The sequence below is a fragment of the Talpa europaea genome, assembly GCF_964194135.1.
Source record: "Talpa europaea genome assembly, chromosome: 2".
Taxonomy (NCBI): Eukaryota; Metazoa; Chordata; class Mammalia; order Eulipotyphla; family Talpidae; genus Talpa; species Talpa europaea.
The window spans coordinates 128760360-128788050 of record NC_140068.1 but is presented as its reverse complement, the minus strand read 5'-3'; positions in this window follow the sequence as shown (position 1 = coordinate 128788050).

Sequence of the window (27691 nt, the reverse complement as noted above, 5' to 3'; positions counted from 1 at the left end):
GCCTTAAGATTATGTAAAGCCGGATGGATAAAATGAAATGGCATTAGAATGAAAGCAAGCAAAAGAAAGTGTTGAAGGTCTGAGAGAGAGATTTTGGTGAGAAATCATGTGTACTCAGGTGTCCCCCTCCTCCAACATATTCATGGGCTTGCTCATCTGACCAGCAAAGCCCCCTCTGACTGACCTTTTGTCAGCTGAAGCTGGGACCAGGACATCCAAACTTGGACCAACTCTCCCTTACTGCCATGGATCCTTCCCATAGTAGGCCTGGTGATCATGATCATGCTTTTATTTGTTTCTACACCCCATTTTCTCTGCTTTATCCAGGAAAAGCTCTCTGAGATGAGCCTTCGCACTCCCAGACCCGGGAAAGCCATTCCTGTTATTGACAGATGAGCAACAGGGCGTTGCTCTAGGGGTTCTGGGCCAACCTACGCCAGTCCAGCGAGCAGTTGCTTATTTCTCTAAACAAATGGATCCCACTGTAAGAGGATGGCAGCCCTGCCTGCGTGCACTTGCGGTAGCTGCTCGTCTCGCTAGACCTAAGGCCTTAAAACTCACACTGGGCCAACCTGTAAATGTTAGTTCTCCACATCGGCTCCAGGACCTGCTCACTCATCAGGCTCTCTCCCCTCCATCACCCACTTGTCTGTTAGATTTCTACTCTCTTTGTCAAAGACCCTCTCATCTCCCTCTCCCAATCCTCGACTCTCCATCCTGCCAGGCTTCACGGGTGTTCCACTCCCTAACGCAGGTAACACCCTCTTCTTACTACGGTGGACACCATCACCAGTCGGACAGTGGACCTGCCTTTATCTCAAAGATTACTCCACAGGTCTCCTCCCTGGGCATCACCTGGAAACTACACATTCCCTCCCGACTGCAATCCTCTGGTAAGGTAGAACGGGTAAATGGTCTGACCAGAGACCACCTAGCCAAACTCTCAACAGAGCCTGCAAATCCTGGGTGGAGCTGCTCCCACTGGCTTTAGTGCACCTCCGAGCCACTCCCCGTGGCCCCTTGTTCCTGAGCCCCCTTGAACGGATGTGTGGCAGACCTCTTCTTACTAACCATGAGCTCCGCGTCCATCCTACACTGTTGGCTGGATATTTTCCATACTTCTCTTTGCTCAGACAGCTGCTCCAAGAACACACAGACCTTTGTCTGCCACAACCTGTGCCTCCATCCCCTGATGCACCTGTCAACCTGCTGTGCCCTGGAGACCAGGTTCTTCTGAAAGCCATCTCTCCAAAACCACTTCTGCCAAAGTGGATGGGTCCACACACGATCATCCTGACTACACCAACGGCTGTCAAGGCATCAGCTGTCCAGGGTCAAAGCGGTCCCTGTGGACAAGCAGTATGTATACAAGCACATGGGCCCAACTTGGGTTTGCATCAATGCATCCCTGGTCCACATCCCACTCAGCCTATAGAGTAGAGGCCCTCTGATTCTCCTTCCTCCGTTTCTTTTTTTTAAAGATTTATTTATGCAAGCACTGGGTACAGTCAGAAACACAGGAGGGTGAGAGAACTCACCAGAGACAAAGCGAAGAGCAGAACAGGCAGACTTGACGAAGCACACTGCTGAGGGGAGCAGTGGGCGGCAGGAGAGGTCTGCCCGCCATGTGGGACCCTCGCCTTGAGGCCAGGGATTGAACCAGTGCTGTAGAGGCTGTGGGCAGCTTCACAACCCAGCGCTCAACTGTCAACCGCTGTGGCACCGGGGAGAACCCTCTCCTTCCTCTGTTTCTAATCCCATCTCTTCAAGCCACTTCCAGTTCTTCTGTCTATGCCCAGCAATTCCAGATCAGCACAGCCTCGGGCAAAGTATTACCACTCATAGGGCTTCTTATCCTAATCTCCTCATTTTTTCTGTTTGCCCCATGCTTACTCCATTTCATCCAACACCGGATCCAAGAACTGTCCCATACCACCTTTAACCAACTCCTTCTCCACCCATATCCTCGCGTCCCTACAAAGACTGTCTCATAACCAGGCCTGAGCGCCCACCCTGGTCTTCGCCCCCGTCCAGCAGGAAGTAGCCAAAGAGAGAACCATTTCCCCTTTTCAACAAAAGGCTGGTATGAAAGGTCGATGCAGGGGCCAGGAATGGGGAAGCCCACATACAAACAACAAGATGGCCCTGACACCAGTACCCCTGATTCCATCAAACCCAAACTGAAGCCATGAGCAGGAGAAAACAACTCAGCTCCACGAAAAAACAACTTAGTTCCCCCTAAGCCTGTTTCCCCCCGCTACCAACCCAGTTTTCCTGCCTAACCTCTCCTCACCCTATGAAATGACATCTCCCCCCACAACGGGCACGATTTCAGGGACACCCATCTTGGGTAAGACGCTTGCCTGGGGGGCGCAATGAATTTTCCCTTCCTTTGAGAAAGTTTAGCTTGGCTCCCCTTTTCTTTACTGCGCCAAACTGTTCAGGGCAGCCCCGGTATAAAAAGGGTTTTCTGACTGTTTCCCGATTCTGGTGGAGTGTTTCGGATTCTGGTGGAGCTGCCCGGACAGGGCTGGTTCTGAGATGGGCAGAGTTGGGGGTCCTGGAGGGCGGTGTCCTGGGGTGAGATGCTCTGTGAGGAGTCAGAGAAGCAGGGCTCAGAGGAGAGGAGACTCGGGGGAATGCTCTGGGTGTGAGGTTTCCAGCTTTTCCCCCCAGGACCCCTCTCTCCAGCCTCTGGATAACAAAACCTGGGGAAACAGGAAAGTAGATCATTTTTTCCTTTTACAACCTATTTAGTATTGAGGACTTAAAAAAAAAAAACATAACATTTAATGAATACTGTTAAATTTACAGAAAAGTTGCAAAGATAGTACAGATCTTATTCATCCCACACCATTTCCACTTTGTTAACCTCTTACATGAATACAGTTGTCTTTTTTTTTTCACAGCTAATGAAGCAATGTTGACACAGTTACCAAACTCTGTGCTTAATTTCATCAGTTCTTCCTAATGTACATTTTATGTTCCATAATCCAAATTGCCTCACTCAGTTACAGCCAGTTCTCCTCGATGTGCCTCTTGCTGACTGTTTCTCTGACTTTGCTTGTTTTTATAACGTTGACATTGGTGAGGAGTGATATTTTGGAGAGGTGTTGGGTTCACAGCTGGGGTTCTTGGGTCACGTCTGAGAAATTTACACCAGATTCCCCCTTTCACATACACAGTGAGTTTCCCCACAAGACAGAGACTTTTTGTCTCTGCCAAAGAGAAGTTTTATTATTTCTTTTTTTTAAAAAAGGGAAAGAGTCAGAACCCTGCTACCCTCCCCCACCCACTGAGTAGGCTCTCTCCGACCAACGGAAAGGAGGGAAAAAATAAAACTGCAAGAACGAACTACAGATCAGGTGGGACACTGAGGAGAGAGGAACTATTTCAGGCACCGCACCCCACAAATGGGAACTGTGGAGAACAGTGAAGAAATCACCACAGAGGTGATCGAGCGGCTCCGGGCGCTGTCAGAGGAAGACAAGGATTCCATGGTGACCTACAAATAGTCTAAGGCCAGCTGAGAACCACTGGGAAAAAGCAAAGGTCAGCAAGGACAGGTCTCTCTGCCCCCTCATGACCAGAATAAAATCACCAACTAACTGATTCCCTGTTGGAACTAAGTAAATACAGAGGGAGGGAACTGTAAGGGACAGTGCCCAGCAACACAGCATCAACACTCTGGTGGAGTGTTGTCTCCAGTGCTAGTCTCAGTCTGGTGAACAGTTTCCGACACCCCTAAAGGAGCACTCCAAAGAGATGGAAGCCACCCTTAGGACAACTTGGATCCTTCTCCTTTGGGGACTTGCTGGCACGGGGTTGCACAGAGAGGAGGGGGCAGAGCTTGCTGGCTTTCAGGGCTGCTTCAGAACCCAGGGGTTCTCTGAGCCCCTCTGGCTGCCCCCCCAACAGTAAATGGACTGAACGGTGAAGAGGAGGAGGAAGAGGAGGACAAGGGTCCCCTGACAAAACTAAGCATCCCGAACGATCTAGACAGCTGCGAGGCCATGGTGAGCTTGGCCCTGGGGCCCCTTCCCTGCCCCACCTTCCCCTCCCACCAGCACACCCTTCTTCTTGGTTCCCCTCCCTTTGATTAAGCTTTCACCCACCTCTGCTGGGAGCTAGTGGGTAGACACCAACACCATCCTCGAATCTCAGGTGTGCCCACGGAGGCCCAGAGAGGTGTGCCTCCCAACCTCCTGCCGGGCCCACAGGGGCACCCTGCTCCTCTGGCCCAAAGGTGGCATTTTGTGACTCGGCCTTGGCCAGGGCTGAGGAAGAACAGGCGCGGCTGCACAGGCAGCTAAAGGAGCAAAAGCTGCTCTGCTGGCTCCTGGCTCAGCAGGTAGCCCCATGGGACCAGGAGCCTGAGAAGATGGAGGCCCCAGCCCCCGGGGGGAAGTGTGCCTGGGGAGACCCACCAGGCCCTTCAGGGAGCCATGGAGAAACTGCAGGTGAGTGTGTGTAAGGCAGGAAGGAATGGGCACAGGGCAGGTTTTCTGATCCAGCAGACCAGGTACAGGAGAAGTGAGTCCTGGAAGCCTCCCCTGAATTTTGCAGACGTTATTGGGATTTACCAGATACATAGCAGGTAGGGGTGCTAGGGGGCCAGGAGGCTGACAGGCCTCCCAGCCCCCAGCAAGTCTTCACTCTTTCTGGGCTCTCTGGTGTTCTCTGGTGGTCTCTGCTGCTCTGCTCTCTCGGTTCTGCTTCTGCTTCTCTGCTTCTGCTGGCGTCCCCGTGACGCCACCCTTAAAAGCCCGTCTTAGCCCAGGTGAATCCCATCTACCTATGCCCACACCCTACTCCAGGTGCCCGCATCAGGCATGCATTCGGGACCGTAGGGTTCCATCATCCATCCTATGGGCGGGAGAGCAGAAAAGCCTGATACTTTTACCTTACCCTACAATCCACCCCCTCAGGGTTTTCTGCCAGACAGTCTATACAAGTGATACACATGTTTCTCTTGACGAATATGAACACTGCAGCCATGGCCCACAAAAGCAAATGAAATATATCACAATGAAATATAACAGAACACAAATAAGTCCAGGCAGGGCATCAACCTAGTGGCAAAAGACAATTATTGGCACCAGTAGATGATCCACCACTTCTGCTGCCGAAGGCACTGCTCATGGGAGGGAGGGAACCACTCAGGCATCAGCCTTCACACGCCGGGAGCCATCAGGCCTCCGGGCCCCCTCCGGCTGCAGTCTCAGCCACAAGCCACACACCGCATCCACCCCCAGGATGCACTCACTCTTGGGTTGGCGATTCTGTACTCTTTGGGGGTAATCGCCCATCCCTCAGGGTTTTCTATCTGTGGTCGCTCCAACGCTCCAGCATGCAGGTCCCTGCACTCAGGCCAACCCACTGCACAAGCACATGGGTCGGGGATCCGTGGATACAAGTCCACATGCGGCCTCTCTTGGGTCCCCTCTTTGGCTGTGGGCTCCACCACAAGCCACGTTCCCTACCCATCCCCCAAAGATGGGCTCCTCAGCTCCTCCCCCTCACTCAACTATGAGCAGGGCATCACCCACAGGTGATTTTAAAAGACTCACTGGCCTTTAGCTTACGTAGTGCTTAACAGCCGCTCAGGGCTTCCCGAACTTAGCACAAGCTTTTGCCTTCTCAGTTGGCTTTTCTCCTTTGCTTAGCTGCTGGGCAGTACACCGGCTGCCTTTGGCCACCAAGGCCCACTGACACCCCCAGACTCCCATCTCTGGGGGTGGACAATCCCATCCTTCCTCAGGGTCCCAAAACATATCAAACTTGCCAAGGTCCTCCCCCTTCTGGCGGGATTGTTAGTCCATTAGTCCAAGTTCATCGGCTTTTCCCTTTGTCCACACTGGGGAGCTCTGAGTCGTGGTCCTTTCTCCCCCGATGATTTTGCTGCCTAGGCGGGGATTGTTGGCTGGTCCTCTCGGGCATCTCCTCCTCCAGGCGAGGTCTCATCCCGCAGGTCCCGCACCTTTCCCTTCCCCTGTCCCGCCATGACACGTCCAGCGCTGTCACAGGCAAACACTGTCTGCTGCTCCTCAGTCCCTCCCGGTCTTCGGAGGGCTCCATACCGGTCTACATGGATCATCTTGCTGACTTACACCAATTGTAAGAGAGGAAGGAATGGACACGGGGCAGGTTTTCTGATCCAGCAGACTGGGTCCAGGAGAAGAGTGTCCTGGAAGCCTCAGTGGCTTTTGTAGGCTTTTATTGGGATTTACTGGATACATGGCAGGTAGGGGTGCTAGGGGGTCAGGAGGCTGGCAGGCCTCCCAGCCCCCAGCAAGTCTTCACTCTTTCTGGGCTCTCTGGCGTTCTCTGGTGGTCTCTGCTGCTCTGCTCTCTCGGTTCTGCTTACGTTTCTCTGCTTTTGCTGTGAATGCCACCCTTAAAAGCCCGGTCTTAGCCCAGGTGAATGCCATCTACATATGCCCACACCCTACTCCAGGTGCCTGCATCAGGCTTGCATTCAGACCACAGGGTTCCCTCATCTATCCTAAAGGCGGGAGGGCAGAAAAGCCTGATAGTTTTATCTTTCCCTACAGTGTGGTTTTCCAGAGGGCTAGGCGGGCTGGGTGCTGGGCAGGCCGGCACTGCTGAGCCCCTGAGCCCGCTGTCTGGCCGAGGGCCGATTTACCGAGCTCATGCAGGAAAAAGTGGGCTTACAGGACTGGATGGAGGAGCTGGAGCATCGATGTATCCAGATGTCTGGAGAGACTGACACCATCGGTGAGCAGGGAGGCTTGTGCCCTGCAGCTGGGGTGCTATGCAGAGGCTGGGGAGACCCCAGCAGCTGAGCTGTCTGCGCGCCCTCCCCCTAGGAGAATACATCGCTCTCTACCAGAACCAGAGAGCAGTGATGAGGGAGGAGCACCAAGAGAAGGAGGAGTCCATAAGCCAGCTGACCCAGGACAAAGAGGAGATGAAGGTAGTCAGAGCTCTGGCTCCATGGTGGTGCGGCTGGGGGCGGGGCGGGCTTCTTAGCATCTCTGCTTCCAGGTGAAGCTGTTAGAGCTGCAAGAGTTGGTTTTGCGGCTGGTGGAGGCACGCAACGAATGGCAGGCAAAGCCCTGTGCACCCGCCCAGAACCCTGCTGCTGAGCCCACTAGCGCATGCCTAGTCCCCAAGAAGCTTGGCACCACCAACGTCCAAGGTGAGGAAAGCCCCTAACGGGCAGCTGGTCAGGAAGAGCACACTCCGCCAGGCACACAGCATCCTGTCTCTGTCTCTCTGTAGGGTAAAGAAAATATCAGGCTTTTCTGCCCTTCCGCCATCAGGATAGATGATGGATCTTTGTCCTGAATGCATGCCTGATGGCGGGCACCTGGAGTAGGGTGTGGGCATAGGTAGATGGGATTCAGCTGAGCTAAGACTGTGCTTTTTAAGGGCGGCGTCACGGGGAGGCCAGCAGCAGCAGTAGAAGCCGAAGCTGAAGCCGGTAGAGAAGCCGAGATCACCAGAGAGCCCATATAAAGTGAAGATTTGCTGGGGGCTGGGAGGCCTGCCAGCCTCCCAGCCCCCCAGCCAGCACCCCTGCCTGCCATATGCCTGTGTAACCCCAATAAAAAACCTGCAAAACCACTGAGGACTCTGACTCCTCCTTTACCCGGTCTGCATGGGATCAGAAAACCTGCGCTGTGCCCTGCTCCTGCCCTTACACTCTCTAAAGAACCAAGTAAGGTGAGCCTTGTCCACGATGTGCAGCCGACCCAGGGCGAGGCCCAGCTGGGCCTGACTCCCCTCGAGAACGCCTCTGCGCAGCAGGTCGTTCAGCTGCTTCAAGAAATGCAGAACTCCCAGGAAGGCGTCACCATTGGAAACAGCCCATGCCTTCCCTTCTTCTACCAGGCTGACGACAACGAGGTGAAGATAATGGTGGTCTAGGCCACCGGCATGGGGCCGGGGGCTCTGCCCCCACCTGGCCCTCACCAACCCATCCCTGTTCCCCAGGCTTTCCCCCCCCATCCTTTGGCTCTCCTTCCCAGTCGTCCTTTCATCCCTCGGCTTAAAAAAGGGGTCCAACAACTCCCCTATCTAATAGGGTGAAATAGGTGCAGACCCTAGCCTCTGAGGTTAGGGCTGTGTCTTAATTTAACTCTGGACTAATCATACTTCCAGAGGCAAGGATCTAGAAATATCCAGCTAGTTATTTAGGGGGCTCCTTTCTACAATATAGGGGCTCCTTGAATGACCAATTGAATCCTTACCAGGCCTTCTTGCAGAGGGCCTAGGTTATATCAGGCAATTTTGGGCCACGTGCCCCCCACCTCACCCCAACCATGTCGAGCAGGGCAGCACTTTGAAAGCCCAGCACGGGGGCTAAGTCCAGACAGAGATACCAGCTGGGGCAGGTGGGCACCAACACCTGTCTAGAGTGTAGCCACAGAGATAGCAGTGGTTTATTTGAGACCACCCAGATCCACAAAGGGGTGACCTCCCCTGCTCCCTTTTGAAATTTCCCCATGGGCCTTTACACCCAATTTTGTTTTTGTTTTTTTTTTTGTTTTGTTTTGTTTTTAATTTTTTGTTGGACCCAATAATTGTTTTGATTTTTCTTTATTTTTTTTTTTATTTTTACTTTTTGTTGCACCCAATTATTCTGGAGGTGATCCCTATCTGCAAAGGGGAGGCCTCTCCTACTACCTAGCAAAAGTCCCCATGGGCATGTGTGCCTGATTATTTTTTGGGAACCCACCTGTTAAGGGGGGGCTCTGCTCACTACGCATGTCTTGCAGCTTGAGGTTACCCTGTCCCACTCACAAAAGTCCTGCAGGCATGAGGCCACCACAGTCCTCAAAGGGGAGTCCTCCCCTGTCCCAGCTCACAAAAGGTCCGCGGGCATGAGGCCACCCCAATCTGCAAAGGGGTGGCCTCCCTCATCACCCCTCAAGTCCTGCGGGCATGAGGCCACCCCAATCCACAAAGGGGTGGCTTCCCCTGTCCTCCTCACAAAAGTCCCACGGGCGTGAGGCCACCCCAATGTGCAAAGGGGTGGCCTCCTCTTTCCCCCCTCACAAAAGGCCCATGGGCATGAGGCCACCCAATCTGCAGAGGAGTGGCCTCTCCCGTCCTGCCCCTCACAAAAGATCCACAGGCATGAAGCCACCCCAGTGCACAAAGGGGTGGTCTCCCACTTGCCCCCTCACAAAAGTATGAGGCCACCCCAATCCACAAAGGGGAGAACTCCCCTATCCCCCTCCTCACAAAAGTCCTGCAGGCATGAGGCCACCCCAATCCGCAAAGGGGTGGCCTCCCCCGTCGCTCCTCTCGAATGTCCCACAGGTATGAGGCCACCGCAGTCCACAAGGGGGTGGCCTCCACTTGCTGTCTTTGCAAAAGTCCCGTGGGCCTCTGTGCCTGATTATCTTGGGGCCACCCCGGATTTGCAGAGAGGTGGCCTTCACTGCTTCTTTTACAGAAAGTCCCCATAGAGGGGATGCATGGCTTACTCAGGCAATTTGGGGGTACACACTCCCCCAACCCTGTGGAAAACTGGGCTTGGCCAGAAGCCGGGCTGGGGTGGCTGGTGGAGGCCAGGCGGAAGGCGCGCGGGCACCCCACGGTGTACATACTGTGCTGGGACATGTGTCCATGGGGCTGAGACGGCCCCTGTATCACAGCGGAGGCTGCGGTGGCCCCTGGGAGAGGAGGTTTCTATGAATCAGTTGACATCGAGGAAACTTATTTATAGATCGCCCAGGACAGAGGAAGGAGGCAAGGCCAGGGAGTGGTTCCTGGTGTTTCACTTTTGTTTCTGAATAAACCGAACTCACCATGTGGTCGGGCCCTGGGTTCTGGGCTCAGGCGCTGCGCTGGGTGTGGGTCCTGCCAGCAGAGGGCAGGCTTCGGGGTGCAAGGTGTGCATTGGCTCTGCCTGTCAGGGCATCTAATCCCCCTCAGCTCTCTGACCTGTAGGGCCTGTGGGCTGCATGCCGCCCCGGGAGGGCCAGAGTACTGGCTTCCAGCCTAGGCATTTCTCCTCTCACCCTGTTCTTCTGGGGCTCCCACCCAGGCCCCATGAGTCCTCCAGGCTGGCACTCTACCCCTGGTGGCCACAGCAGGGTTCAGATGAAGACCAGCTAAGTGCAGGTGCTTTCCCGAGCAGCCTGGGAAAAACTGGGGCCTCCCAGGCACCCCTGCGCCCCCATGCTTAAACCTTCCCTTCCCCTTGAACGCCACAGAACACAGCCAGCACACAACACGTTGCTCCCCATTGTTCAGAAATGGGTTTCAATCTCAGCCAAGAGACAGCAGGACTGGTCGCGGCCAGAAGCACACAGCTGCCGGAGCAGCACCCCCATGCTCGGGGAAGGGGCAGGAAGGTGGCTGGGGGGGCTGACTGTGCACAGGCTGGGAATGGCAGGGAGGCTCGTCGGAGGCGGCACGTGTTGGCGGGGGTGGCTGGGGTGACAGCGTGTGCTTGTAGTTTGGCCACAAGACTCAGAAGGACAGCACAGCCGGCGGTTCCCAGCACCAGAGATGCGCGCTTGCACGTGTGTGTGTGCCCGTGTATTTATACACATGCATAGAGCAGGGCAGGAGCAATACCACCGAGGAGGCACAAGAGTCACCGAGGTCACGCCTGGGGTGTCAGCTCACCGCCACAACAGACTAAAGTCACAGATGAAGGGGGAGGCTTGGGGGCCGGGGGCCAAGTCACAGAACAGTCACCCAGGCAGGCCCGGGAAGAGAGGTGTCCCAGGAAGAGGAGGGGTCTGGTTAGAGGCCAAAGGGGGCCCTGGGGCTCTCAGGTTGGATGGACTTGCCTGACCCGATCAGCTGGCAGCTGGAGAGAAGCAGAGAGAAAACGGGGGAGGGCAGAGAAGGGGGAGAGCTGGGAAGGCAGGTGCAGCCTGGGCTGCAGTGCTTGGGGGAGGTGGGGAGGGAAGACGAAGCAGGGGAGGGTGTGGGCAGGGGTTCTGGATGAGAGGAGAGGGGGGGCAGGGAGGGGGGATGCAGGAGCAGGAGCTGGAGCCTCTCCCTGCTCACTCGCCGGCCTCTCACACACACGAGACAGTGCACCCGTGTGCCAGACATGTGATCGGCCCCCTCCGGCTCCCTCCTCTGTGTTCCCCTGTCTTTCAACCCACCAGCCCAGGGTCACCCTTAGTGTCAGGAGTAGGCGGCCTCGCGCCCCACGTGACTCCACCATTTCTGATGGAGAAAGACAGGGGAATACCACTGTTTGCCCCGGGAGGGCAGAGCTGAGAGGATGGCTGGAGGGAGCACCGGGGGCCCCCTGGGGTGGGCAGAAAGCACAGTAGTTCCCCATATGGACCCTGGGGAGGCAGGGAGGGCAGGAGGCCAGATGCTAGTGGCCACAGGCTTATAAGTCTAAGAGGGGAGCCTCAGCAGGCTGGGGGACCACAGGTCGTGTGGTGAGGCTGGGCCCTTCCTGGTGTGGAAAAGCAGAAGAGCAAGCATCAGTGTAGGGGTGCGGGGGCAGGCAGGTCTGTGGGGCGAGTTTTACTGACCAGCTGGGGTAGAACTCAGAGAAGCCGACTTGCCCAGGTCAGCCGACACTGAGGTCCCCTGGCTGAAAAAGGAGAAGTGACACTATGGAACAACAGGCCCAGGTCCACGGGCCTGCAGGCAGGCTTCGGTGCTTCACCTGGGGCACAGGGACTGCCGTGGCCCTGTGCTGGCGGGAACAGCAACAGCAGGCACGGAGGGCAAGGCGCTCTGTGGCCTGCCTGGTTGCAAGGTGGCTGCGGGCCGAGGGTGTGGCTTGGACCCTCAGGCTTTCCAAAGCCATCAGACAACCTGAGCCTTCCTGAAGGGACTCAGTTGCCACAATAAGGAGGAGGGGTCAGACCTCCTCTGCCCTGTGGTGGATCCTGTTCCAAAGCTCCCAAGGTGGCTGCCCTGCCCCAGCAGCAAGCTCACATAGGGGGATGGGGGCCGCACCCCCAGCATGAATTTCGAAGGCTCCCTGACGGCCTGCTCCCTGACAGCGGCACAAGCGGCCTATCAGCTCAACACCCTGCGTGACCATCTGCACTGCAGGTCCTCGAGCCTGGAGACTTCCACAGCCAGAGAACATCCACCTAGGTGGAAGGCCCGGGTAAGACAAGTGTCAGTGGCTGTCTTCAGTCGGAGGTACTTTGGGAACCTGGGGTTGGCTTGCCTGTATGAACTTAAGTGTGTGTGTGACCAATATAGGAATCAAATTCTCTCTGAGAGCCAACTTCTGACTGAAGCTTATCTATCACCCTCGCGGCAGATGCCTTCTCTCAAACCTCGGTCCCCTGGGGCTTAGGCCAGATATGTGCCCTAAGCGTCTCATCTTTTACTGCAGCGCTGCGTGGCCTCAATACCAATTGGACAATGGCTCCCACGGGCCGAGCATGGCGCTTTTGACTTCTCCATCCTTACAGACCTAAAGAGTTCTGTCACCGCAATGGAAAACGGTCAGAGATCCCTTAGGGCCAGGCTGGCTTTCTCTTGTGCTCCCGTGCCCCCCTCCAGCCCCTCCCTCCTGAAAACTTGCCACACTCTCCAAGTCTTGAGACTCTCTCACTCTTCCCCTCTCTGGACCCTCTTCAACGTTTTCTGATCCTCTAGATTCTCAGTCTTCACCTCCTCCAGCTCCCCAATCCGGCCTCCACTCTTTTTTTCACCTCCTAGCCACCACACCCGCACTGGGTGGTCCTCTTCTGGGTCCCCTCAGGGAAGTGGCGGGGACTGAAGGAGGAATTAGGGTCCATGGTCCTTCCTCTCCGTCTGGTCTCTCCCAGACTGAAAAGCTTCTTGGCTCTTTCACTAACAATCCCACCACCTACACCAAAGAGTTTCCTTATCTTACCCAAGCCTGTGACCTTACTTGTCAAGACTACATGTGATCCTCTCTTCCACCCTGACCTCTGACAAAAGGGAGCAGGTTTTTAGGTCTGCCCAAGACCATGCAGATCAGGTCCCTGTGACTGACACAACCATGGCCCCAGGCTCTGCAGCAGTTCCCAGCCCAGAGCTGGGGTGGGGCTACCAGACTGACACAGGCAGGGCCCCCGGGGCAGGACTCACCAAGACCATTTTATTACCTGTCTCCTAGCTGGTCTCCAAGCGGCTGTGCACAAAAGTGTAAATTTTGCTAAGCTCAGGGAGATCACCCAGTCTGCCTCAGAAAACCCTGCTGCCTTCCTTAGCCGCCTGACGGAGGTGCTCCAGCGCCATACCAGGCTTGACCCTGACTCAAATGGAGGCTCAACAGTTCTGGCTACCCATTTTATATCTCAGTCAGCTCCTGACATTAATAGAAGCTTAAGAAGTTTGAGAGGACTCCCCTGATGGCGCAGATGGCAAAGCGCCGCGCTGTGAGTCTCTCCGAGGCCTCTGCAGTGCCGGTTCCATGCCAGCCGGCCAGCGAGGGTCCCACATGGCACAGCAGACCTCTCCTGCCTCGCCTGCTACTCCCCTCAGCAGTGTATTTCGTCAGTCTGCCTGCTCTGTTCCCCACTCTGTCTCTAGTGAATCCTCTCACCCTCCCACGTATCTGGCCTGGACCCCGGTTCTAGTGTAAATGAATAAATAAATCTTTTTTTTTTTTTTTAAAGAAGGCTGAGGACTGTCCTCAAACCCCTATCCAGGATCTGCTGAATATGGCCTTGACAGTTTTTAAAAACCGGAAGGAACAGGACAGGGCAGAGAGGGAACTCCGTAGTCTTCAGAAGGCTGGGCTTCAAGCTCAGGCCCTGGTAGGGCCTTGAGACCGCCAGGCCATGTTCCTCCAACCACCGCAGTGCCTGCCGCCCGACAGAGGACAACAACGGGCCCCATGGCCCCCAACCGACCACCGCTGGGAGCCTGCTTCAAATGTGGTCGAGAAGGCCACTGGTCCAGACAATGCCCCAACACCTGCCAGGACCATGCCCCATCTGCAACGTCCAGGGTCACTGGAAAAGTGACTGTCCCTCCATGCCTTGCTGCGGTGGACCAGTCCTTCCAGCCCCTGCAACTCTTGCCAGCGGCAGTCTTCGGTTTGGCAGCTGAGGACTGAAGAGGCCCGGACTCATCGACCCCGATAAACTTCAAGGAGCCCAGGGTAACAGTCAAAGTAGCAGGTAAGTCCACCTCCCCTCTGGGCTCTCCTTTAATATGTTGCTGGCCTCCTCCTCTGCAGACCTTCTCTGCCACAATCTCAGCAACACACTGCACAACTCTCACCTTCCTGGGCTCAAAAGGATACCGTGTCTCCCCGTCCAAAGCCCAACTTTCAGTTCCCACAGCCGTCTATCTGGGTCTTCCACTAACTCCTTCCTCCAAACAGCTGACGGTGGACCACAAACAGGCCATCCGGGACCTTCCCTCCCCTGAATCGGCAGAACAAATCCTTTCCTTCCTAGGTTTGGTCAGATTCTTCCGTCACTGGATCCCTAATTTTGCTTTCCTAGCCAGCCACTGTACGACACAGCAAAAGCCTCCCTCGAAGGACTTCTCCAATCCCCCGGGGAGGTCTGCAGGGCCTTCCTTTTACTCACACATATCCTCCTTAGGGCACCTGTCCTTGGCCTTCCTGACCAAGAAAAGCCTTTCCTCCTGTGCACAGATGCACGTCGGGGTATGGCGGCAGGTGGCCTTTCCCAGCCTCTGGGCCCAGCCCTGTGTCCTGTCGCTTATCTCTCCAAGCAGATGGATCCCACCGTCAGGGGCTGGCAACACTGCCTTAGAGCCCTGGCGGTGGCAGCTCTACTCACCCGGGAACCCCTCAAACTTACTCTGGGAAGACCTGTCCAAGCACATTCCTCGCACCACCTTCAGGCCCTCCTGTCTCCCCACCCGCTCTCCACTCTCACTCCTGCCCGCTCACAGGACTTCCATGTGCTCTTTATCGAAAACCCTCTGGCGAGTCTCACTCAGTCAACTTCTCTCAACCCAGCCCCTCTTCTGTCTCTGGCCCCCCTTCTGCCGCTCATTCATGCCCTGAAATCCTGGACGAAATGCAAACCTCCAGACTGGGTTTGGCCGACTCCCCTTGTCAGATGCCTACTGGACTCTGTCTGTAGACGGCAGCTCTTGCGAAGATGCGCGAGGTCAGCGGAGGGCTGCCTAGGCCATGGTTACCCTCGATCAGGTCATCGAGGCAGGAAAGCTGCCCAGGGGAACCACCTCCCTAAAGGCAGAACTGAGAGCACTTACCGGGGCCCTCACCCTCAGCAACCATAAGAAAGTCACCATCTATGCGGATTCAACATATGCCTTCCTTATGGCTCACAGTCCTGCTGCGATTTGGCAGGAAAGGGGGTTCCTCTCCACCCAGGGGTCCCCCATCATGAACGTTAAACTTGCCCTTAAGCTTCTAGCGGCCTTGCAGCTTCCAACTGAAGTCGCCATGATCCACTGTGAAGGACACCACACAGACAATTCTTACGTGACCACAGGGAATAACAAGGCTGATGCAGCAACAAGGGCTCCCACCACTCACTCTGCTGCAGATCCTGGTCCTATTCTCTCTCTATCTGTCCCCTCCATCACTCCGACTTAGGAACCTAATGAACGCCAAATCCTGAGTCTGCTCTTCCACCCCTCCTTGAATGCAAAAGTCTGGCAGCTGTGTTCCCATCGTCAAACCGGTGCTCCTGGATCACCTCAAGGGGGAGTTTGCCAACCTCCTTCTTCTGCAGCTCACCAGCTGCGTGGACACTTACCCGGACAGGATTGGCAGGTTGATTTTACTCACCTCCCTACTCACAAAAAAGTTAAATATCTGCTCACAACGGTTGACACAATAACAGGTTGGGTCAAGCCCTTCCCCGCAGCTAAAGAAACGGCTCAGGGGGTAACCGAGGCCCTTCTTAACCACATTATCCCATGCGTTGGCCTCCCCACATCTGTCCTATCTGACAATGGTCCAGCTTTTATCTCAAAGATTACTCAGCAGGTCTCAGCGGCTCTGGGTATCACCTGGAAGCTTCACATTCCCCACCACCCGCAATCCTCAGGGAAAGTGGAGCGCGCCAATGGGCTCATCAAGGGTCACCTGACTAAACTCTCCTGAGAGCTCTGCAACTGCTCCAGGAACATGCAGACCGGTACTTACCCAGTCCTGCCCAAATCTCGACCTCCTCAACTGACCTTCCCCACCACTGCATCCAGGAGACCAAGTTCTGCTCAAATCGCTTCAGCCAAAGCCACTGCAGCCTCCATGGACTGGTCCGCACACAGTCATTCTCACCACGGCTATAGTGGTAACACCTCTGGGAGACCCCTCCTGGTACCATCTCTCTCGGGTCAAACGTGCGCCCGAAGACAAACAGTATGTATGTTGTAACCTGGGTCCTACTAGGATGCACATTTCTTGTCAAAATCTCCCCTAGCTCAGTGTCCTATGTGTAGAAATTCAAAGTTAGGGAGACCTTTGTCTCAGGATCCACGGAGACTACCCACTTGGTGGGTACTGCACAGTGCCCACAGGCCGGAGGCATAGCACCCATCACTCTCACCCTAACTCTTTCATCAATTAACAACACCATGAACACCATGTTTTCTTTCTTTTACCATCAAACCTTAGATCATTGCAAGAATACCTACAAAGAATATGGGGGGTACCCTTGCCCGTCATGTACAGTGCACCTTCCAGACAAAGGCCGAATGTTCTCTCCATCTGTCATAATACGGGTTTCAATACGAATCAAGTTAACTATACTATTTCAGGTCCTTGGGACCTACGCTGGGTACAGGGAGTCCAAGCCACCGGGTACACGGGCTGGCATTCCTACACAGTGGCAACATTTTCCCATCTCAAGGGACTATGTCCCGACACAAAATGCCACAGTCCAAGTCTCCCAGGACATCCTCCATTCAGAGCAAGTCCTACAAAATCAGCTAACATCATCAGAAAAGACTGAGACACCCTCAACCTGGATTCGTAAAATACAAAACGCTATACTATTCCTACATAACTCTTTTGGATCTAATACCTTTCTTGTTTCCTCTGTGCTTCCCTTCAGAGGCCTCTACTGGCGGCAGCTCCAATTCATCTCAATACCACTATGATCAAGATTACAGACGCTGCTTGCCAGACTCCCCAACTCTCAGTCCCCCTATGGGACTCCAATCACAGCTACCCCTGCTATCCAACTGATGCCCTTGTCGGCTTTCATTCCTGCACTTCTAACATTTCGGTTAAAGGTATCTACCCCTCCTTAGAAAAAACCTCTGTGTCTTTAGCATCATCACAAAGACAGCTCCCCTCCCTGGCACAGGCCATGCTCCAAAACCGGCGGGCTCTGGACCTGTTAACGGCTAACAAGGGGGGCACCTGCCTGTTCCTCAGGGAAGAATGTTGTTATTGTATCAATGAATCAAAGATTGTAGAACAAAATGTGGAAGCCTTCATGAAACTACGCAAAGACATGGAAAGGGAAATTGGGGGCTCCAATTCCCAGCTGACATGGTTTCAAAATCCTATAGTGTCATGGCTCCTCCCACTCTTGGGGCCAATACTAATGATGACTTTACTTTTTTTTTTCTTTTTGCTCCTTGCCTCCTGAAATTCACACAGGCTCACATTCAGGAAATGTCTCCTACCACCTTTAACCAACTCCTTCTCCACCCACGTTATCGCATCCCTGCAGAAGACCCTCATTACCAGGCCTGAGCCACCCCCTTGGCTCTCTGCCAGACCAGAGAGCAGTAATGAGGGAGCAGCACCTAGAGAAGGGGTTCTCATAAATGGGCTGGTCCAGGACAAAGAGGAGCTGCAAATGTGCGTGGCGGGGCAAGGGGTGGAATGTAGTTCCCTCACAATCCCTGGGAACCATCCTTAGGTCACATCAAGAGCTGGGTGCTTGATTTGTTGCCCCCGCCCCCAGGACTAACCCCCTTTCAGGTTTCTCTTGTGGCTGCAGATTACCAACTTGAAGGGGACCCAAGACCATGGGACCCGATCCTGGGAGAGGGTTTAGGCTCGCTTGCTCTGTACTGTACCCCACCTTTAAACACTGAGCGCCTACAAAGCCTACGCTTCCCTAGTAAACTTGAAATGCTGGCAACTGCTCTGGGAGACACTGGGAAGAATTGTTTAGTTTGGTTTTCTGCGGGGTTTCTACTTCTCCTCGGAGACTTTCCAATTTTTGTCTGACTCCTCCATCTCACATTCTAATTCCTTATGACCCTGGGGCCAGAGTGCCCCCCAGTCAGTGCTCTTTGGAGTGATCTGTTTACCCTCTGTGGATCAGACCCCAGCAAACTGACCTTCCCAGTTGGGAATCTTCCCCCAGTCGTCTCAACATGGGTTGCTCTGCTCGCCACAGGATAAACAGGCGACTGAAGCATCAATTCTGCTTGAGTCTCCTGAGGAAAAAAAGCCTTCTGTGTTAATGTACATATGCAGACATATGTGAGATTGTAACAGATTGCTCTGAAATGGGCCTGGCTGTGCCCCTGGCTGTCCCCTCACTGCCTCCTGCCATGAGCATCCACTGGTGCAGGAGCTTGAGCAGCGCTGCCTGCTGGCAGCTACTGAGTCATGGCATCCCAGAACTTCGAGTCTGAAGACTGAGTGAAAATTCCTAAACATTTTTTCTTTAAACCAAGTTATCAGTCCATTTCTTCTGTCATTGGGAGGATGGGACGGGGGGACTACTCACAGCACCTGGTGGAGATGTTGGTGGCATGACGTCAGATGGCAAATCTAACTTGTAAAGTGGGGTGTGAGTACAGGGGCTTGCCGTTCTCGTGAGCCTCAACTCTCTTTTTCCTCTCCGCAGTTGAGAGACTACCAAAAGATAAACATCTTGGGGTCCCCTGCAAGAGACCACTGGAAGTGGTTGTAAGTCATCTGAAGATGTAAGTCTTGCTCAGCCAGACTTCCTGGGAGAGGGGTGCTCCAGGGGCAGCTCAGTGAGAGGTGAAGAGCATGAAAGAAGTGGGTAAGAACCCTGGGTCTGAGTGCGGCCTTTCCATAGTACTGCTGGGGATCTGATTTGGGGCAACACTGTTTAAGCTCTTTGCCCACCTGTGAGTCAGGGTGCTACAGCTCTACTTAAATCTAGGCAGCATCCGTGAGAGGATTGTGCGTTCATCCCTTCGTGCGGGGCCTGGTGCGCAGTGAGCCTTCAGTACAGGGCGTCGCTATGGACTTTTTGCTCTGGCAATTTCCCTCATCCCCAGCCTCAAGGGGAAGCCAGTCAGTGAGGACACCCTCTCCCTTTAGGGCGGCAAAGATGAGCCCCAGGTGCTTGGGATTAGGTGACCTCTGAGGTGGGAGTCCGTCTTTGCGACCTGCTTGCTGGGTGATCCCAGGGAAAGTCACGTCCTTCTCAGGCCTCAATTTCCTCAAATGGAAGATGAAGTTGTTGGGCCAGATCAGCGCCTTCCAGACTGATTTGGTAGCTTTGATCATCTCTTGGTTCATGTTGCTTCCTGCCTCAGGCGAGGTGGTGAGTGGCCGTTTGGAAAGAAGGCACAGGCCATGGTATGATCCTTCACCCTTGTCTCCAGCATCCATCGTCCAGAGCTGCTCTCTCTTTCCTTCTCTGACCTTCTTGTCTTCTCTAAGCCGCTTTTCTCTTCCTCCCCTTGCCCTTGTTTTTCTCTTTTTACCTCCTGTAGATTCAGGACATTCTGCAGGTGCTGGTGTCCGACCTTAACCTCTCCAATGGGGTAGCGCTCCCCCCATTGGACAGGAGGAAGGTGAGGCCGTGCCGAGACCCCCTCTCTGGCTTGGCTTCTCCCAGCGTGCATGCCCGAGGCTTGTCTGGTTGAGGTACTTGGCCTCTGGCTGATTTTATGTTGCCATCAGTCCACATCTGCTATTTCACCTGCTTGGTTGATAGTTGTTTTCCTTCCCGCACATCTTTATCATCTTGGAGAAGATACAATACACCGTGAAGGGTGAGAGGTCATTTGGGAAGAGCTTCCAGAGCAGGGGTGTGAGATTTGGGCCTTCCAAGCCTCCAGGGTGAATGCTCAGGGGCCCGTCCTACTAGGAGAGCCTCAAACCCCCGCCCCAAACACGGGGCTTGCCCTCTGGGCATGTCCTGCAAAGACCAACAGCCCACACTGCAGTTGATTTTCCAAAGTGATGAATTCATTTTAGCTTAGGAGTGGGAAATGCAGGCTTAGGAGAAAGGGGGCTTTTGTTATAGGTGCAAGGTCTAAGGTGAGTTTTGTAGCAGAACTGCAAGTGCGTGAGGTTCACCAGAGATGAGTGACTGGGACATCCTCCCCCACTGTCTTTTAAAAATCAACTGGAAACTTACCCATCTCCCATGGGCCCTTGGCAGCAGACACTTTGCTAGGCGGCAAGGTGGGATGTGGCAACTGAGGGAGCAGTTGGCTCTGAAGGGTCTGGAGGCTGGAGGGGTGGCTTTTGAGACTGATGTGTAGAGGTGGGCAGTGTTCATCCCCGTGGAGAGCGGGTGACGTGGGAGTCCCGGGCAGAGGGTGGGTGCAGGAGATGATCAGATTCGGAGCCCAGAGAGCGCTTGGCAAGAAGGTAAGGTGCCTGGGGTGCCCTGGGCTGGGGGATGACCTCTTCCTGATGTGGGAGGGGACACCGAGCTCTGGGTCTCTGCTGCCTCCTCTAGTGAGCAGAGGACTCACGTCATGGAGGATGGCTTCACTTGTCGGAAGAACATAAGGAAACCATACGAGGGATGGGGGTTTCTTCCTGACAAAACTAGCAGGTAAACTATACATTGGAGACATTCATCTGGGGAGAGGGAGAGAAAGGGATCAAAATGGGAGGGGTGTGGTGATGTTCCCCGGTGTCCTGGTGGAGGTAATTTTATGGGGACAACACCTGAGGGGAGAAATCAACATTCCTCAAAAATGAACAACAATATGAAAATACAACAATAAATAAATTAAAAAAAAAATTAAAGTTGAGGGGGACGTTTTAGGATGAGGGGGCTGTGCTGTCTGTGCTCTATGGTAGTTCCAGGATTCTATTATTTATATTTACCCAACTGTCCATCTAAAATTGGTAAATTTTATTTCATATAAAGATGTTAAGAAAAAAAATGGCAAGAAAGAAGACAAAGTAAATTGCGGCAGGCTGCGCCTCCCATGCTGTCTCTTGACAAAGTTTGGGATTGGGGGAGACTCCTGAGAAGTGGGGAGTTCCTGTGCTTCCCTGAAGAGGGAAAGTTGTACTTCCCAGAAGAAGGAAGTTCTCAAACTTCCCAAAGAAGATCTGAACTAGGGAGTCTCCATGGCAAAGCCTGCTAATGCTCTCCTCTTTGTTCTTGGTTAATGCTGAAGTTAGTTACAAATTGGCCTGTGAAAACCTAATTGGGACCCAGGTAACAATTGGCTTATTGTTCTTACACATGAACTATCACAAAAGAAGTAAAAAAATTGTTTTAGGTATAGTTAGGAAAGAAATGTTTTGGCCTTGAGAACTATGGAGAACAAGCTACCCTGAACCAGCTTTGCTTGGAAACCATAGGGGGTACCTGTTTGCAGCAACAATACATTTCCTGGTATATGAGGTCAATAATTTGCAGGCTGTGTGGAGGCTAGGAATTTCTAGTTAAGAGTTAGACTTCAGTAGAACTTACGTAGATCTGATGAATTGTTTTAAACCACTTTGAAGTAATAAATAAATTAACCAAGTTAATTGAGTGCTAGGAAATAAATTGATTGTAGTAATTGAATATAGAATAGGAACTTTACACCCACGTTTGTAATTGGGAAAGTTTAAATGTTGCCAAATGTTGTGCTGTTGATCATGCTAGTAAATGAGCTGTACCTAGGAAACTAATTGTTCTTAGGTTACCAAAAAAATGACCTACAGGTATAAGGCCAAGGGAGTCTTTACATGATCATGAGAAAATATGTATTGTCTTTGCTCTGCTTCAATGCTCAGGCTGATGTAATCCCACTGCTTGCCTTAAGGTATAAATAAAGACCCGCTGAGACCCTCAGTAGGAGATACTTGCACAAACTAAAGTGTTTGTGTCTTCCTCATTCCTACATCACTCCACTTCCCCTCAGCCCTTTGAGATCTCCTTTCTGAGATCCCTGGCACGACTTCTAGCTGGGGCTGGTCTCCAGCAGTAAATATGCTATAGTAATTAAAAACAAAGAATTCATTGCTAGCAGTTCTGTCCTAAGGAATTTTAAAGGAATTCTTCCAGGTCGAGGGAAATTTATAGCAATAACTAACACATTTATAGCACACATTTACAGCAATATATAACAACAGACACACACATAATACTGTTTTTCTGTAGACTTGTTTTAATTTATTGAACTGATACGATTGCTTAAATTTTTTGTATTATAAAGTTTTATTTGGCTTAAATGTATTTTGGTTTAATATATATATTACAATAATAACATTAAGGTGGTTAAATAGACCTATATTGCGGGGGGCGGGGTGTGGGCAGCTTTGGCAAACTGTCATGTCAGGGGTGCCTGTGTTCCTGTAAGGATGAGAGGGCGTGGACAAATCTGAGAGATTAGGGAGGGGGAGTGAGGAGATGCAAACACTTGATCAGGGTGGGGACATCATTCTGCTGAGGGTCTCAGCAGCCCTTAATTTATACATTACAAGGTACATAAGCATATGTACTAGAGAAGGAAGAAAACAATGATCACTTCTTCCTCTAGAACCACCAGGGGTTCATTTGCCCTTTAACAGAGGTTGTAACGTTCTTTGAAGAAGGCACAGTTGCTTAAACAAAAGTGTTCTTAGAACAGTCATTTATTTTAAACAACTATTTTATTACTAGTAAAAACTCATGTGACTGAAACTAACATTTCTATGTTTACTATGGTGAAGGATGAACTAAGGGCTGGGGAAACAAAGGACAGGGAGTTACCTGGGGGAAGGGAGACAAAAGGATTTTTTCTAACTAACCTATAAAGTTTAGACTGACATATAACCATGATTAAAGCAAAAAACAGAAGGCTTTTATATAGAAATCATGATCTAATAGTATATGGTTTTAATAATGAATCGGAGGGCAAGTTAGGGAGGATGAGGCAGCCTCAAGGACAGTGCAGGTGGGGACCTCGGAGCATTAGGAAGGCTTCAGAGATAAGGACACCTAGAGGAATGGAAGGAATTCCAAGGGGAATAATAAACATCCCAGGGCCAAGGACAACATTGTTAATGCTGGCCTCGGTTTCCCTCAGGTGATAAGGGGAGGTGGAGTTTGGGGAAACGGAGAGTGGTTTAATGTATGGACAAATGAGGAGGGCAGCAGACTCCTGTCTGGTAGACCACCGTCCTGCCCTTTGTCAGAGTGCAGGAGATTTATGCAAGGGGGGGATGGGAAGGGGTCAGCACTGAGACCGGTGCGTGCCAGCCTGTTTTTCTTCAATAGACAAGGAATGTAAAGATCCCCCACCCCCCACCCCGCTCACAAAGAGACTGGTGGAGCTTTAAAATAATGAAGGAAGTAAGGTATATATTCCCTGGGACATGACTCCACTTTGGCTTCTTTGCCCCTCCCTGGCCTGCTTTCATGGCCTGGGAGTCTCATTTTATTTCTGTTCCTTTTCTCCTCAATAAACTTTTTCTTTCTTTAAACAAACCTGCCTCTTCTCCCTTGCTTGCCTGAGTGTCTGTGAAGTTCGGCTGCGGCTTCGTGAGACACCAATCTGTGGTGGTCTACTGGCTGGGACTCAGCGCTGCCCCTGCAGCCTGGGATCTGTTTCTGGCTGGAAGACTAGGCCTGATAATTCCGGTATCAATAAGATATTAATTCAATATTAGGGAACCAAGAAGGGCCTGGAGGGCATCAATGCCAGACAAGCCATGCTGACTCTTCCCTAGCCCCAAGCTCTCAATTCAGGGAGGAATTCTCCTAATCTAACAGAAGAGTTTTTCTACCTATTACTCCTCTACTTATCTAGTCAGCCTAGTTTCTGTATCTAACTTGAAGATCAAGGGAAAATTCCTTTTTCTGTAAGATTGCTGATTGTTGTTTTAAGGAACTACAAATATTTCATCAGAGGCAGGGCCAGAGATGGTTATAGCATTTGGTTCTCAGAATGGTTAATACGGGACATCTCAGTAGTTGTAACATTGACTATTTCCAAGTGCATTATTTGTACTGCCATGGTTATTAGCTCGACCAGTCACAAAATTGTTGTTGACTTATTCTTGAATGCGAACTCTAACAGCTACCATACCCACTGTCACTGAAAGGGAACTGTTAAGGAAAAAGGAACTGTTAATGAAAAGGAACTGTTAAGGAAAAAGGAACTGCCAAGGAAAAAGGGAATTCTTGATGAAAAGGAACTCTTTCCCTCCTAAAGGACCATAGACATGGACGTGTAAGTAAAAGACAAGTTTGCTTCCTTAGTAAGCATATCTAAACAAGGCCTGGCAGCCTGCTAGGCTGGTTGTTCTCCTGGGCCATTCTCAAAGATCTGCATCCTTCCCCTTTTGGTAGGTTTCCTATGTGAAGAATTTGCATGCTAGCTATCCATGAATCAGTGAATCACACAGTGCCATTTGCTGTCAAATTGGTTATTCAGAAATTGATAGAAACTAGCCATAAACAAATGAGGAGAATCTAGCAGGAGTTAGCTAACGAGATTCCTGGCTTTTCAGGAATCTACCCCATGCCTGGACCCTTGTCAGACAACATGAGTAGCATGGCTCCCAGAACTATATTGCTGTAAATTTCCTATATTTCATGGGATGTAGTTCACTTAAGTAGATATTGAAAAATTAAAGATACAGATTTAAATACCACAATAAAAGGTATTGATACAAATATATCTAAAGACACATGAAGAATTAATCTCACAGAAAAAAATATTTGCTTGAATCAAAGTAAGGTAGAAAAAGATGAAATGGAAAAAAAATGTGAGACAATTAAAAAATAAATATCAAAATGATAGATTCAAATCTGGCCATATCAAAAATCATGTTAAAAATAAATTTAACTAAAATTCCTATCAAAAGTCTGAGATTCAAGGGGCCTCCCTGGTGGCACAAGGGGTTAAGATGCAAGCTATGAAGTTTACTGCAGGCACTGCAGCACGAGTTCGATCCCCAGCCAGGGAGCAACCCACATGGTGCAGATCACTCCTGACTTGCCCGCTGCTCCCCTCAGCAGTGTATTTCAGTCAGTATGCCTGTTCTGTTTCCCACTCTATCTCTGGTGAGTCCTCTCACCGCCCACACCTCTGGCCTGTACCCCTGTTCTTGAATGCATAAATAAATAAATCTTTAAAGAAAAAATTAATTTCACAGAAAAAAAATTGCTTGAATCAAAGAAATGTAGAAAAAGATGAAATGGAAAAAGATGTGAGACAATTAAAAAATAAATATCAAAATGGTAAACTCAAATCTGAGTATATAAAAAGTCATGTTAAAAATAAATTAACTAAAATTCCAATCAAAAGCCTGAGATTCTCAGACTGGATAATATCAAGGAGACTGCAGTCTATATATGCTAGAAAGACTTTCTATACAAACAAAAATAGGTTAAAAGCGAACGGGTGAAAGGATATGCCAAGGAAATAGAAGTAGAACCACAGGGCCTCCCCGGTGGCGCAGCGGTTGAGCGCTGGGTTGCGAAGCTGCCCGCAGCCTCTGCGGCGCCGGTTTGCCGGTTTGATCCCCGGCTGCTCCCCGGCCACCTGAGGAGGGTCCCACATGGCGCGCAGACCTCTCCTGCCGCCCGCTGCTCCCCTCAGCAGTGTACTTCGGTCCTTCTGCCTGCTCTGCTCCCCGCTCTGGCTCTGGTGAATTCTCTCACCCTCCCGCGCTTCTGACTGTACCCAGTGCTTGTATGTATGTATGTATGAATCAATCAATCAATCAATCAATCAATCTTTTAAAAAAATGTATTCCTTTAAAAAAAAAAAAAGTAGACCCACAAACCTTTACTTTCATTGCAGGAGGTGGCAGGAACGAGGCCTGAGGGACCCAGACAGCAGGTCCCTGCCTCTCTGTCCAGGAGGGAGAAGAGACAGGACCCCAGGCCTGGGCTCCCAGGGCTAGGGAGGGGGGAAGGGCCACCCTCCAGGCTCCAAAGTTGGGGGTCTCACCCTGGGTAGGAGGGCCCATCTTGGGTATGAGTGTGGACACCTGGCCTGGAGGGTGGGGATGGGGAGACACATTCTGTTCTAGGGAGAAGTTAAATAAAAAACTTCTATTCCTGGCTCATCTCCTGTGGCCACCTCAGACTCCAGGCTCCTCCCACCCCTGCCCTCTGTGCTCCAGGAACATGGAGTCCAAGGCCTGGGCCACTCCTCCTGGTGCAGGGGCTCCTGGTGCCTGAGATGGTGCCCAGGGCCTGAGGGCTGTGAGCTGAGATGACCTCAGACTGGGCTGTGAGGTCCCAGCACAGGTAAGGGCTCTGGGATCCCTGGTCAAGGCTCAAGGCTGCCCCCAGCAGGTGGCACAGGCCTTGTGCTGTCCCTCTCTGGGGTCCTTGATTCTCCCTGTCACCCCAGCATAAGGGGGTCCTGCTCTGGAAGAGGGGAATCCCTTCAATCATCACTCCCCTCTTCCTTTCCTGCCTTCCCCTTGAATGTGAGTCACCCCACACCTGCATTGCGGAGATGCCTTTAACTTCAGTACAGTTTCCCGTCAGCTACAGAGCTGTCAGCACAGAACCAGCAGATCCTGCACCCCCACACTCACTTCCCCTAGGGGGTCACTGCTGGATGATAACACAGACTCTACAGCCAGAGCCCCTGGGCCTCTCCCCACACAGAACACCCCTCCCACCCAGTGTCCCCTAAGCTGACCCTTTCCTGCCCCAATCCTCTCTGGGCCTCCCACTCCACTCCTTCTGGCCTTCCTCCCCTAAAGCTGCTATTTCCTCTCTCTCTCTCTGCACCCCTCCAGGAGCTTCCCTCTTGCCAGCGCATGACCTCTTCCCTCCTCCAGCCCATCCTAGGGGTGAAGAGTTTAGAGTTGATTCCCTGGGGAAGGAGCCTCAACCCTGGAATCAGGAGGGAAACAAGTGACCCTGGGTCAAGGTCTCATTCCAGGAGACTGAGGAGACCAGGTATGTTTGTGGGGCCACCCTGGTCCTTGCATCCAGCTGTTATGGCCTGAGGACCTGCTCTTCCATGAAACAAAGTCTGTGGTTATTAGTGGAGAGGGACCAGCATGTCAGCCTGTGTTTGGGGAAACAGTTCAGACACAGAACCTGATTCTGGATGGAGTCTCCCCGCTTGTGTGCACAGTTCTGTTCCTCTGGGAGCCCCAGGAAGACCTGGGAGACCAGAGGGTACCTGCGCTCTGTCCTCAGCCCGTGGCCACAGGGGGACGCTGCGGCGCTGTCCTAGTCTGGCAGCCAGGGGAGAGGCTGGGTGTGTGTGACTCAGGCTGAGAGGGTGAGCTGGGGCTGAGCATCACTGGGGGGAGGGGGTGAGATGCCCTGTGAGCAGCCCTGGCACCAGGCTGGGGTGGGGGGAGTGGAGGAGAGGAGAGGAGGCTCTGGAGCTGCCTGTGTCTGAGGCGCCATCTTCTCTCCCTACAGGCTCTCTCTGCAGCCCCTTGATGACCACACCCTGGAGACTGCAAAGCAGATGCTTTTCCCTTCCACTCCCTGTGCCTTTCCTGAGGGCTATTTTAATTTTTTTAATTGAAGCAACAGTGATTAGGGGAATAATTTCACATCTCTTCGGATCTGTGTTACCAAAGCAGGTAATTTTCTCTTCCACTCTCTGTCCCTTTGCTGAGGGCTGTTTTTCAAATTGCAGTCACCTTGATTTACAATTCATTTCATGTAGGGAACAGGCTCCCATCTCTTCAGAG